General features: G+C 44.5%; 1 long non-coding RNA gene across 1 annotated transcript; it reads right to left on the bottom strand.

The window, feature by feature from the left end:
• Positions 1 to 253: 253 nt before the first annotated feature.
• On the bottom strand, positions 254 to 10,116 carry LOC129644855 (uncharacterized). The gene is made up of 3 exons (XR_008711018.1): positions 10,054 to 10,116; positions 8,897 to 9,141; positions 254 to 744 (listed from the first exon to the last, which is right to left on the bottom strand). It is a non-coding gene; the product is annotated as an uncharacterized LOC129644855 (long non-coding RNA).
• Positions 10,117 to 12,593: the final 2,477 nt, after the last annotated feature.

The raw sequence follows: 12,593 nt of genomic DNA, 5'->3' as shown, positions 1-12,593 counted from the left end.
AAAATGGGAAGAACATAAACCTAAAATAAAAGGACAGTTCTCTTATGTTTCATTGAATCAATCCCATAAAAAGCCCATTTTCCTTTTCTTATTCTGCCAGTGGAAATTTCTGCCCTCACAGCCTCTAAAGGAAAAAGTGAATTTAGAAGAGGAATTAAAAGAAAACATAAGCAGTGGCCCCTGCAATGGGGCACAAGAAAGCCAAGAACCGTTGGGCTGCCATGTGATTACTTAATCATGGCTCCAGGGGTAATGTGACCCAAACTCATTTAAAATGCCACAAATAATATTGTTTCCATGGGTTCTTTCACCCTGCCCCAGAGTCAAGGGTCAGGGAGAGCTTTTGGTGATGGGGAGCTGGGCATGAGGCACTGTAGATGTGTCTCAGGATATAATCTGAGTGATCGTTAGTAATATTGGGGGAGTTATTTGGTACAAGAAGTGGTAATAACAGGATGCAGGGGAAACAAATCCTGAAGGGAGAGAGAGGAGCTACAGTGAGGAGCCATCCAGGAAGACCTGGCCAGGCAGCGCAGGTAATGACGAGGTTTGCTGGGTATCTGGGATCCAGGAGTTTCCATCTGCCGTCCTTGCTCTGCTCAGGTACAGTTGCTCCATGGCTGCAAAAGCCTCAGTTCTGAAGCCTGGCTGGGGAAGGGAGTCTCCGGGCATGGGCTCTGGCGACAGTGGCCTCAGCTGGGGATCGGGAGAGGGCTAATTCTTGATGTTGTCAGCAGAGTCTGGCTTGAAGGGACAAGGAGAGGGGCGGATGCTACCGTGAGGAGCTCTAGAGATGGAAGCACCTTCGTCATATTTTGGCCCGGTGGTACACAGTGATGCTTTCTTTCTCATTCTCTCCTTTCTCATCTTTAATGGTTTATAATGGAAATTTTCAAATATACACAGAAGTAGAGAGTATAGTACAATGAACCCCCGTGGACCCATCACCTAGTGACAATAATCATCAACTCATCAGTCCAGTGATTTTTAAGCAGTTTAGCCTCTGGTTCTCTGCTCACTTGTGTATGTATAGCTGAGTGAAATTATGAAATATTTACTTCTGTTTTTTTCCTATCCCTTTCTCCCATTCAAGCAGATGTTAGGAGAACTAACAGTGCCCTGGAGAACTTAAGAGTGTTTGCAAGGGAGGTAAAAGAGGGATAAGGAATCTGCATTCATTTGCTAGGGCTGCAAACAAAATACCACAACATACTGAGTGGCTTAAACAACAGAAATGTATTGTCATCATTCTGGAGGCTGAAAGTCTGAGATCAAGGTGTTAGCAGCATTGGTTTGTTCTGAGGGTTATGAGGGAACTCTGCATTTCAAGCCTCTCTTGTTGACTTGTACATGGCTGTCTTCTCTCTGCCTCTTCACATTGTCTTCACTCTATGCCTTTATGTGTCCAGGTTTCCTCTTCTTATAAGGACACCAGTCATATTGGATTAGGGCCCACTCTTTGTACTGTTGTTCAGTTGCCAAGTTGTGTCCTACTCTTTGAGACTCCATGGACTCTAGCACACCAGGCTTCCCTGTCCCTCACCATCTCCTGCAGTTTGCCCAGGTTTATGTCCATTGAATCAGTGATGCCATCCAACTATCTCATCCTCTGTCACCGCTTTCTCCTTCTGCCTTCAATCTTCCCCAGCATCAGGGTCTTTTCCAGTGAGTCAGCTCTTCACATCAGGGGGCTAAAGTATTGGGGCTTCAGCTTCAGCATTAGTCTTTCTAATGAGTACTCAGGGTTGATTTCCTTTAGGGCTGACTGGTTTGATCTCCTTGCTATCTTAGGGTCCACCATAATAGACTCATATATAAGTTAATCACCTCTTTAAAGGCCCTTTCTCCAGATCTGGTCACATCCTGAATTATTGGAGGTTAGGACTCCAACATAACTTGTTTTAGGGAGACACCATTCTACCCATGATGGGGATTCACTGGCACTGACTGAGAGAATGTCTCAAACACAAAAGGGAATTCCCCCACCCCAGGCTAGAAAGAGTTTTCCCAGGGTGGAAGATGGGCTAGAGAGGGATGAGAAGAGAAAGGCAGAGGGAACCGTGGTCGCTTCCAAAAGGTGCCCATGCCCCAGCAGACACAACTGGACCCACAGAGACAACTGGAGAGACGTGGCTTGTTAGTGGGCAGTGCATCCCAGAAGTGAGGCACGATCTGAGAGAAGAACTCCAAGAATATTTGGAGTGAATATTTCATCCAGCTTCTGAGAATGGGTCATGTGAGTCAGAAATTTAGAAATTTCGAAACTAGAGGAATTGGTTTTCAGAACCTTCTGAGTTTGTCAACTAAGAGTTATATCTGCCAAACTTAAAATAGACAAAAGCAGAACTGTTCTAGGTGGAGCTCACCCCCAACCCTGGCTCTTCTTGCAGCGTCTCAGGGCAATCCAAGGGGTCCTAGGGTTCCAGGAAACTCAGTGTGAAAACACTTAGGGTCCCCTCTCCCCTTATTAAACACACAGGACACAGAGGCTCAGAGGAGGAAAAGGGACAGGTACAAGGCAGGTTAGTAGCAGAACCCAGAGCTCGTGATTTCTACCAGGACACATTCCTTGATTTCCTCAAAGATTTCCAGGGAGGCTGATGCGGTATCTTCAGTCTATATCCAGGTGCTAGCTGCACAGCAGATGGCTGGATCCCAGAGCCATCCTGGAGAGGCAGAATCACTTTTTGGGAACTTGTCAAGTTTTTGTTGTTGTTTTGTTTTAGCCATTCTTATGGATGTGCAGTGTCCTGTGTTCTGACATGCCCTCAGTAATCTGAGGGCATCTTTGCTTTCTAGCTGAAGAGGGCATTCCAGGTTCACCTTGTCCTTTCCCTACCCCAAAAAATTATCCCTGGAATAAGACATTTATCCTCAGTTCTAAGTGGAGCTTTCCTAGAAATTTCACCAGAAGAGGGGTTGGTGGGGTGTGGGTTGGGGGGACACCATCTCAAAGGCACTTTGATAATGTAGATTGGATTATTCTACAATCAAGTCATCCCCCCCATACTGAGGTAATTCCCATATGCAGAAACGGCTAAGAACGTCCCCCTTGAACTTGCCCCCACCATCTTTTAATACATTCCTTTCCTGCTTCAATTGTGTGTGTGTGTGCACGCTCAATCGCCCAGTCGTGTCCAATTCTGTGACCTCATGCACTGTAGCCTGCCAGGCTCCCCTGTCCATGGGATTACCCAGGCAAGAATACTAGAGTGGGTTGCCATTTCCTTCTCCAGAGGATCTTCCTGACCCAGGGATCGAACCCATGTCTCTTGCGTCTCCTACATTGGCAGGTGGATTCTTTACCACTGTGCCACCTGGGAAGCTCTCAGCTTCAATTAGTTAGAATGAATTCCATTCTCTGTAATTAACCCTCATCAATAGAGTGACTGATACCAGGGTGGTGGCAAGCAATAGACTCTGGAGGAAGTGAGAATCTGAGGTTGGATATCTGACCTAGTTGGATTCAAAGGCAACAATGATCCTATTAACATGAGGAGACAGTACTCAGGTAGTCCATATCACACAGTGGCAGTGCAGTGGCCTGTGGTCACTTTGGAGGAAACTAAGGTTTTAGAGGACAGGGTTGTTGGGGAGATAAAGCACTGTAGTGAGAATAAGGAATATAAAACCTGGAGAGTGAACTGGCTGCTTCTAATAACACAGAGTGTTTAAAGAAAGAAACAACCTCAGGGTTTTTTCTTCCTTTTAAAAAATAGCTTTATATAGGGCTTCCCTGGTGGCTCAGTGGTAAAGAATCTGCCTGCCAATGCAGGAGACACAGATTCAATCCCTGATCTGGGAAGATCCCAAATGTCAAGGAGCAACTAAGCCCGTGTACCACACCTGTGCTCTAGAGCCCCGGAGCAGCAACTACTAAGCCCATGTGCCCCAACGACTGCAGCCTGTAGGCTCTGGAGTCTGTGCTCTGCAACAAGAGAAGTCACTGCACCTAGAGTAGCCCCGCGCGCTGCAAGTACAGAAAAGCCCGCGCAGCAACAAAGACCCAGCACAGCCATAACAAACTAAATAAAATTGTTTAAAAAATACTTTAAAAAAGAAAAGTAGTTTTATTGTCAATTTAGTTATGTATTTTGTTGTTTAGTCACACAGTCACGTCCTACTCTTTGAGACCCCATGGACTGTAGCTCACCAGGCTCCTCTGGGTCCTCCAGGCAAGAACACTGGAGTGGGTTGCCATTTCCTTCTCCAGGGGATTTTCCTGACCCAGGGTTTGAACCCGGGTCTCCTGCATTGCGGGTGTATTCTTTACTGCTGAGCCACCAGGGAAGCAGTTATGTATAATGACATACAATAAACTGCACACATTTAAACAGTTTGATGTTTTGACATATATATGTACACACACGTGAAACCATCACCACAATCGAGATAATGAGTATCTATTACCGCCATCTCCCAGCCCAAGTTTCCCTTTCAATCAATCTCTCCTGCTTCCTGACATTCACAGGCAACCACTGAGCTGCTTCCTATCACTACAGATTAGTTTGTCTTTTCTAGAATTTTTTTTTATAAATGGAATCATATAGTATGTACTCTTTTGTCTGGCTTCTTCCAGTTGGGATAATTATTATCATCATTTTGAGATTTATTCCTTTCATTATATCAACAGTTCATCCCTTTTTATTGTTGAATAGTATTCCATTACATGGATCTGTAAAATGTGTTTATCTAGTCATTTGTTAATGAATATTTGGGTTGCTTTTAGTTATGAATAAAGTTGCCATGAACATTAGCATTAGGTCTTTGTGTGGACATATGCTTATATGCTTTCATTTTTCTTGGGTAAATACCTAGAAGTGAAATCGATTGATTATGTGGTACGTGAAATGCTTAACTTAAAAAAACAAACAAACTGCCATGATAGAATTACTTAAAAAGAGAAAACTGTAACAATACCTTGCATTTGTACCGTGCTCTTAAAAAGAAAGAAAACAGTTTTTAAAAGCTATTCAAGGAGAAGGCAGCGTTGGAATTGTCTGGTAGAGAGCAAACCAGATGGGGTAAGAAATGTATTGTCTTATTCTTACCAACTCAGTAACAATGAGAGTGTTAAGAGAAATCTTTCATCCTTAGCCACCCACCACCCCCACCCCCCAACCACCACACACACACAGGTGGGAATACCAAGGAAGAGTATCACAAGGGGTTGTATCATTTTACATTTCTACCAGCAGTGTGTGAGCGTTCCAGTTGCTCCATATCGTATCCAACACTTGGTATGGTCACTCTTTAACTTTAGCCATTCTAATAGTTTGTGGTGGTATCTCATTGTGATTTTCAATTTGTTTTCCCCTGATGACTACTGATGTTGAGCGTTTTTCCATGTCCTTATGTGTTATCTGTATATTTTCACCTATTCACTCATTTTTTTGGTGATGTGTCTGTTCAAATCTTTTACTCATTTGTATTAGAATCTGTTCTCATTATCAAGTTTAGAGTTCTTTTTAGATGCTCCCTACAAACTTTTTATCAGGTATGTTTATCTGCAAACAATTTCTCTCTGTATGTGACTTATCTTTTCATTCATTTAACAATGTATTTTTGAAGAGTTCCTAATTTTGGCTGAGTCCAATTTACCAAAAAAAATTTTTTTAATAATTGGAAAAGTAATGAACCAGTGTTGCAGTAAAGAAATTTATAACCCAAGGTCACAGAGATTTTCTCCTGTGTACTCTTCTTACAGTTTTAAGGTTTACATTTAGGTCTATAAGACATTTTGAGTTGATTCTTGTGTGTTTGGTGTGAGGCAAATTTTCCTAAAGGGTCAGATAGTAAAGATTCTAGGCTTTGTGGGCACCCAGTCTCTGTCATAACTAGTCAACTCTGCAAGTAGTGCAAAAGCAGGCTGAGGCAAAAATAAATGAGTGTAGCTGTGTTTCAACAACTTTCAAAAACTGCATTTCAAAAACTTTATGTCTAAGAGCAGGCATTGGCCACATTTGGCCCAGTGGCCAGTTTGCTTCTTTAAATGCCTTCTTTAAATGTCTTCTTCAAATCTTCACACAGCACTGAAACTCCCCAGGCCACACATGCAGCCCCATCCAGTCCTGTCTGTTGAGTCTGCTCCTGCCTGGCTTAAAGATCCTTAGCAGGTACCTCGCAAGAAGATGGCAGTGTTTCTCATGTGCCACCCCCACATTTCTTCACTGCTTTCAGACCTACAAGCGATCAAGCATATTTCTGTATGCCCCAGAGGACAGAGCACAAAGTCTGTCTCAGGAAGAGATGTCTACATGCTGGAATCTCAGGAGGACAAAGCAAATTGTTAGGTCATTCAGCATCTTCATCCACTGCCTGCTTTAGGGTGATGATAAAAGTCAAGAAGGTTAGGTTGCATTCTGTAGCTAATGCTGTGTGATACTCTTCCTTGGTATTCCCACCTGTGTGTGTGTGGTGGTTGGGGGAGGGTGGTGGGTGGGTAAGGATGAAAGATTTCTCTTAACACTCTCATTGTTACTGAGTTGATAAGAATAAGACAATACATTTCTTACCCCATCTGGTTTGCTCTCTACCAGACAATTCCAATGCTGCCTTCTCCTTGAATAGCTTTTAAAAACTGTTTTCTTTCTTTTTAAGAGCACAGTACAAATGCAAGGTATTGTTACAGTTTTCTCTTTTTAAGTAATTCTAGAAAGCCCAGCCCCAGGATTTCACAATCTGTCGCTGTCCCTTGGTGCCTCTGCCTGTTGCCAGGGAAAGAGATTATCCTGGCTTGGGGAAGGTCAGCCAGCCCCAGCACGATCGCTAACACGGCTTGGCTTGCCATGCCCAATCACGGATTCACAGTCCGTGATACAGAGACTGGGCAAAACCACTCCAGGGCCAAGCAGAGTGGCCGGCAAGAGGAGAAGCAACACTCAGCCCCACTCGAGCTCCTCACAGACTCACTCTAATCACCGCCCACGCCGGCAGGAGGGCGCAGCTCCCCAGTCTGCACAGCAGACAGGCTGCAGTCTGCCAGAATCCTGAAAGAGGTAAGGTCTTGGAGAACAGAGCCCTCATCTGCATGGCCCTAGGGGCCCTGCTTTGAACACAGCAGAGATGAAAGAGCAGATCTCCCAGACTACTAGATGAGCTGGTACACACGCAGCACAGACATAAAAATATTTATCACAGTCATCTCTAAATGTATGCAAGAGCCTGAGACCCAGAGATGTGCCGCCTTCCATGCTAACCTCGTAAATGAATATCTGACTTTACTAAGAGTGAATTTATTATTTTGCTACTATTAAGAATGATCCCTGGTTTACATAAGGGTGAATAACTTGAAAAGGAATTTCACATCATTGTCTAGATCCTCACATCAAATTGTTAAGGGCAGGAGAGTAGTCACCCTTGCTGGGGACCGCAGTTCAGAGAGGAGACAGGTGACTTGTTAGACATCATGCAGCTGGAAAGTGGTAGGGCTGGTGAAGAACCTCCAGGTACTCTGACCCCAAGTTTAGTGCTCGTCCCTCAGTCCTGTGTTAAGTAGACTGTTTGCTCATCAGGTGAAATGACTTTGTAAGGAAGCATATGGAGGAAAAGAGATGAGTTAACTGATGCCTAAAGCAAGTTGAATCGGCTCAGCCTACCAACAAGGAGTCCGCTGATAGGGCCAGATTGGGCCCCAGTCCCGAATTCTCTCTTCTTGACTGACAATATTGCCCTTGCCTTAAAAAACAAACTGATTAGAGTGCAAGCGCTGTATTTTCTTTACAAAAGGATTCATCATAGAGAGCTTTAAAATGTCATCTCCCCAAGGGAAATCTAAGATCAGGTTCAAACTACACAAATGGTCTGTAAACACAATCTGGGGAGAGACCAGTATATTGTATGGGCTTCCCAGGTGGTGCTAGTGGTAAAGAACCTGCTTGCCAGTGTAGGAGACGCAAGAGACATGGGTTTGACCCCTGGGTTGGGAAGATCCCCTGGAGTTGGAAATGGCAACCCAATCCAGTATTCTTGCCTGGAGAATCCCATGGACAGAGGAGCCTGGCGGGCTACAGTCCATAGGGTCACAAAGAGTCAGACGTGACTGAGAGACTAACACAGACACCTATAAACTGTAAAAGGTCCATATACATATATATAGGCAATTACATATGCAGATAGACATTGGGGTAATCTGAGACAGAGGATGGGACTAAAGACCTCTGAAGGCTATAGGTCTGATGGTCTCTGACTCTTTCTCTCCCACCCTCAATAGAAAGAGGTTGTGGACTCATTTGTGTGTGTACTCATGGAAGAAGATACACATAGTGAGGGAAAGCCTGGCTTTAACACGAAGGCTGAAGTTCAATGATGCTGCTTTCCAAGAAGGTTGCCTTTGACTTTTCTAATGAAAAATGAATAGGCACTTACTTGCTGCTGACTTTAATTACATTTGCTAAAGACAAGTGTCTGCCAACCAGCACGGCTCTGGCTGTCTTCTGTGCTGGATCTGCTCTCAGCAAAGCTCACTGCTTTTGGGAGGAGAAAGGGTGCCATTTTGCCTGAGCAGCTGAAGAGGCAGACACATCGTAGGATGGAAGTTGTATCATATTTTCTGCTAATGGATCCCCACCCATAGGCAGTCACCTGACAGGGAAGCTGAATTAAACATGCCTTGGTAGAGCACAGAGCAGGATTCTGAAACTGTGGGTTGAGAACCCCAAAGAACCAAGGAGATTTTGAGAGAGGGCCACTAAGCCTTGTTTGTAGGCATAAGATGCTTGGCTACAAATACAGAATCACTTTTCTAGCATATATAAATACTACTGGGATTAGTAAAGTATTAATTCATTTACCAAATGAAAATCAATTAATAAATTTATAATAGCTTTTAACCACTATATATATTCTTAACTAAAGGTACATAAACACCACGTTGAGGTCCTGGAAATTTTTTTACCTTGAAAATGAGCCTTCAGAGACTTCCCTGGCAGTCCAGTGGTTAAGACTCCATGTTGCCAAGGCAGGGGATGTAGGTTTGATCCTTGGTTGGAGAACTAAGATCCCACATGCCATGTGGCACGGCAAAAAAAAAAGAGGAGGAGTCTTCAGAGAATTCCCTGGCAGTCCAGTGGTTAGGACTCCACACTCTCACAGCCGAGGTCTTGGGTTCAATCCCTGGTTGGAGAACTAAAATCTCATAAGCTGTGCAGTGCAGCAAAAAAGAAAGAAAGAGCCTTCATACAGGAAAAGACCAGGAACCTGAAACTAGGGTATAACTGAAGTGGAATTACTGAAGGAATGGTCTTTCTGGATCCCACTTCCCCCATTTTTAAACAGCTTTATTAAGATATAATTTATACCTCATAAAGTTCACCCATTCAAAGTATGAAATGCAATTTTTTTTAGTATAGTTAGAGATATCGGAGAAGGCAATGGCACCCCACTCCAGCACTCTTGCCTGGAAACGCCCATGGACGGAGGAGCCTGGAAGGCTGCAGTCCATGGGGTCGCAAAGAGTCAGACACGACTGAGCGACTTCACTTTCACTTTTCACTTTCATGCATTGGAGAAGGAAATGGCAACCTACTCCAGTGTTCTTGCCTGGAGAATCCCAGGGACGGGGGAGCCTGGTGGGCTGCTGTCTATGAGGTCGCACAGAGTCGTACACAACTGAAGTGACTTAGCAGAAGAGATGTGAAACCATCCCCACAATCTCAGAACAGCTTTCACCCTCCCACTGTATGCATGAGTAATTAATCCCCATCTCCCCCATCCATTCCCTCCAAGTTCTAGGCAACCACTGATCTCTTTTGTGTTTCTATAGATTTTCCTCTTTTGGACATTTCATATAAATAGGATCATAAAATACGTGGTCTTTTGTGACTAGAGGAATGTTCTGAATCCTCAAAACTCCATTCAGTTGTTGTATATCCAACTCCCACACATACTTTCGGCTTCTCACCTCTCCGAGAAGCCCTTCTTGCTCACCCAAGCCTATCAGAACACTTCCTCCGATAGTTCTCAGCCTCCTTGTTTAAGTAGCGCTTGGCATAAGCTGCATGGCCCATCTCCCCTGGCGCTGCGCTGTTCTCTAGCTTTCTGTGACTTTCTCACCTCCAACGTCTTGAGGATGGCATTTTGCTGGCATACTTCTTGGGTTCCCGCCACTCAACTGTGTCCAGCACAAGTTTTCTGCTTGAAATGGACAATTAGTTTATGAGTGTTTAAAGAATAACTGGTTCATAAGGATGTTCCCATACTTTCAGGAAAATGACATTCAGAAGTAAGTTCAAGAAAGCAAAATCAAGAACAGGATCAAAGATAAAGCATGGAATATGGATATTAGAATCCAAAGGGTTGGCAGCTGCCCATCAGGAGTAATCTAGTATTGTGACTAGAGGGCATTTAAAATGCCCTGGGCCACAAAGGGTCTCCCATTACCTCCAGCAGCAGTTGGAAGAACATATTAGTCACTCCTTCAGCTGAAGGCATTAACCGCCTCCATTAAAATGCAAATGTCAACACCTGCGAGAGTGGCAGATCAAGCTATTATCAGCCATTTCCACCTCTGCTACAATCTGAGCTCTTTGAGTATTTCCTGTTCCCTGAGGCCCGAGGTCTGGAGGTGAGTGTAGAGTCTGGAAAAATCTAGGGCCTAATTCCCTATGGTCAATTACAAACTACCATCCCCAATTTCCAAGCTAAGGAAGTCAGAGGTCCTTGGTTCCTCCTCAGAACTCCTTGTGGGGGATGGGTTAGGGTGGAGGGTGGCTCCCAGGAACCTCAGCCATCTGTGCCCAGTAGCAAAGACACGGGGCCCCACGCCTCCATGGTTGACCTACCTCCAGACACACAATGTTCCATCCTGTTAACTACTCTCTGACTTGGGGATAGTAAGTTAGTTCCTCAAAGGAAAGGTAAGTCATCTAGTTTTAGGCATAGGGCTTGCTCTCAAAATGCAAATAATCCAGAGGAGGGTGACATACCTTTGGGGAATTGTGCGTTAGTTGCTCAGTTGTGTTTGACTCTTTGCGACCCCATGGACTGCAGCCTGTCCATGGAATTCTCCAGGCAAGAATACTGGAGTGGGTTGCCATTTCCTCCTCCAGGGAATCTTCCTGACCCAGGGACCGACCCGGGGAATTAGATGATCTTTAAGATTCTTCCACCCTTGAGAAAGCCTAGGGTCCTTAGAGTTCTTTATTTCCTTGTGAAGACCTCTTCGGGCTCGCCCAGGCAGTAGGGGAAGTTTATTTTTAACCTCCAATTCCTAACTGGCTGTCATTTCTGCACTCCTCCTTCCTGCTCCTGGGCCCACGCCCTCTTCTGCTTCCATTTGCCTTGGAGGTGCTTAGCGGTCTCAAGTGTTCTCTTGTTCCTCTCCCTAACCCATTCCTGCTCCTAAAGAGCAAGCAACCTTTCTCTCAGTGAGAAAAGCTTGTTTTGGCATTAGAGGGAGAAGCCTGAGTAAACTTGTCTACACTAACAATAATGACTGGCAGTCCTGGCATAAATCCTTCAATCTCCCAGAAGCATCTGCAATAAATTTTTCAACCAGATTTTTTTTGGCTGTGCTGGGTCTTCATTGCGGGCTTTTTCTCTAGTTGTAGTAAGCAGGAGGCTACTCTCTAGTTGAAGTGTTCAGGCTTCTCATTTTGGTGGCTTCTCCTGTTGCAGAGCATGGGCTCCAGGGCACTTGAACTTCAATACTTGTGGAATGTGGGCTCAGTAATTGCAGCTCCCAACTAGGGCACAGGCTCAATAGTTGTGATGCCATGGTTTAGCTGCCCTGATGCATATGGGATCTTTTCAGATCAGGGATCGAACTCATGTCTCCTGCATTGGTAGGCAGATTCTTTATCCATGAGCCACCAGGGAAGCCCCTCAACCACTTTCTTGAAATATAATTTATATACCACAAAGTTCACCCAGTTGGGTTAAAGGGCAATTCAATGACTTTCAGTATTTTTCTCGAGTTGTGCAAACATCACCATTATCTAATTCATGACCCAACCCTCCAAGGAAATTTTTTACCTATTAGCCATCACTTTCCATTCCTCCTCTTTCCTAGGCCTAAACAAATACTAATCTACTTTCTGTCCCTAGATTTTCTGCATTCACTTTTAGGGAATGATTGTCATCCCAAAGCATGACTATTTAATGGTGAGATAGTGCTTATACTATCCCACTGTGAGGAAGCGCTGTGAGGAAGGAAGGTATTTTTAGGTAAAAAGGATTACTGAGACTCACTTCTACAAATATTTCTAAACATTCTAAAATATTAGTATTTTAATTTCCAAAATACAACTATTCTTTCAAAAAGAAGTCTGTGGGAAATGAAGAATGAAGTCCTGAAGGGTAACTGAGGTACAAGGGGCAGATGGCTAGAAAAAGGGTCTGCAGATCTCCCAAAGGGCCTGCTGTGCCCTGGAGTGCATAGGTACCTCTCCTTGCAAACCAAGTGCTCACTTCAGACAGAGCCCCGAGGTGGTCCTTGGGTCAGCTCCTATCTGATAACAACAGCCAGGTGCCCATCCTGAGTTGCTCTTCAAAACCTCTGCCTTTCAGGATTTCCTGAGTGGTCCATTGGTTAAGAATTTGCCTGCCAACGCAAGGGACATGGGTTTGATCCCTGGTCGGGGAAGATCCCACAT

This window comes from Bubalus kerabau, chromosome 2 (assembly GCF_029407905.1).
Source record: "Bubalus kerabau isolate K-KA32 ecotype Philippines breed swamp buffalo chromosome 2, PCC_UOA_SB_1v2, whole genome shotgun sequence".
Taxonomy (NCBI): Eukaryota; Metazoa; Chordata; class Mammalia; order Artiodactyla; family Bovidae; genus Bubalus; species Bubalus kerabau.
Note: the sequence above shows the minus strand (reverse complement) of the source record. Positions and strands in the feature narration are given on the sequence as shown.